Genomic DNA, 1,496 nt, shown 5'->3' with positions numbered 1-1,496 from the left:
AATTTGCTAGAGATTAGCTACGACTTTAGCCACCGATTAGCTACGAAATTTGACGTTAGGGACCAATAGTTCAGAAGAAAATTTTTGTAGGGACGATTTCTTGAAGGAAAATTTTGGAGGGACTAAAAACGAAATTTGAAATATTTAAGGGGACGAAAAAGTTCATTAACCCTATTTTTTATCATTACATCTATAGATGTTTTATATTTTCAATTTACATAGAATGATTTCAGTACCATGTTTTGGCCGAAGGGTAATCATCGTAGTTGGAGGATGATAATAGTTGCTATTGCCATCTTAGCTTCCAACATGGTAAAGTTTTGTTCAATGCAAAGTCTTGGACCCCCTTCAAATGGGAAAAACAAAGTCCTGCCATTGGTTGCTTTTTAAGGACCTTTAAAAAATCTTTCAGGATTGAACACATTAGCATCATCGCCCCATAGCTTTGTGTCATGGTGAACTAAAAGTGCTGGTAAGAAAAACTGCACTCCAGTAGGAAATGTTAGGTCTCCAACTTTTATATCTTTTTGAACTTCTTGAGGAAGTGCAACTATTGGCGGGTATAACCCTAGAACCTCAAAAAATCTTGGTCATCTGTCACAAAAAATCGTGTTAGTAAATTGTAGCTAATCCTTTTTGGGAATGTTCAATAATATCAAGACAATGCAAGGTGTTCATTTTTGTAGATACTTACAATCTTAAGTCGACTTAGTCCATCAAAATTTGGTTTTTTGTAGCCAAAAGCTAGTAGAACTTCGTCTCTTGCACGTGCTTGCCAATATAGGTGCCTACTCAATAATATAATTGTCCAAACAAGCAAATCTAAAGTGGTTTCTTCTCCTAGAAGGTAGAACAATTTTAATTCCTTGATTATATGATCTAGGTTCATTCCAACATTCTTATTGTTGTTTTCTTTAATTTCCATAAGATGGCCCAAGTGGAGAGGGTATCTTTCCTCAAAAAGGCCCATTGATTACCTCATGTGAGAGAAGTAGGGGGCGGTTGACGGAATTGGTGAGACATTCCCAAAGCTAGTTGACCAGGACGTCACTTGGAGAGTTCGGATCGACTGTCAACAAGCATGGATAAAATGGAAGCAAGAGAAATTTCCAACCTACGAGTCATGAAGCAGAACATGGGGAAGTTTAGGAAAATATTCACACAAAATCCCAACGTGGGATGCTAGTAACCGTCGATGGTTACTTCTATGTATTACATATTTAAGCAAACTGTTGTATTTAGTTTGGGGGTCTTAATTTATTATATTGAAAAACATTACGCTCAAAGTATCCGCATCTAAGAGCGAAACAAGTTCATTGTTTGTAATGTATGTTTGCTTCCAATTTTTTAATTCAAAGCAATTTTTCAGTCTCTAGTATCAAAGAATAAACTAACTTTCGTCATGCAGCTTTATCAACTGCATACAGTGGAAAAACATGCAACCCGACAATGTTTTGGTGATCATATCAGCAACATTAAGATCTGTCGAAACCTTC

General features: G+C 36.3%; 1 pseudogene; it reads right to left on the bottom strand.

Annotated features, from left to right (window-relative positions):
- Positions 1-201: 201 nt before the first annotated feature.
- Positions 202-970, bottom strand: LOC131639052 (cytochrome P450 72A68-like; annotated as a pseudogene).
- Between the last annotated feature and the right edge of the window lie 526 nt (positions 971-1,496).

The sequence above is a fragment of the Vicia villosa genome, unplaced genomic scaffold (assembly GCF_029867415.1).
Source record: "Vicia villosa cultivar HV-30 ecotype Madison, WI unplaced genomic scaffold, Vvil1.0 ctg.002525F_1_1, whole genome shotgun sequence".
NCBI lineage: Eukaryota > Viridiplantae > Streptophyta > Magnoliopsida > Fabales > Fabaceae > Vicia > Vicia villosa.
Note: the sequence above shows the minus strand (reverse complement) of the source record. Positions and strands in the feature narration are given on the sequence as shown.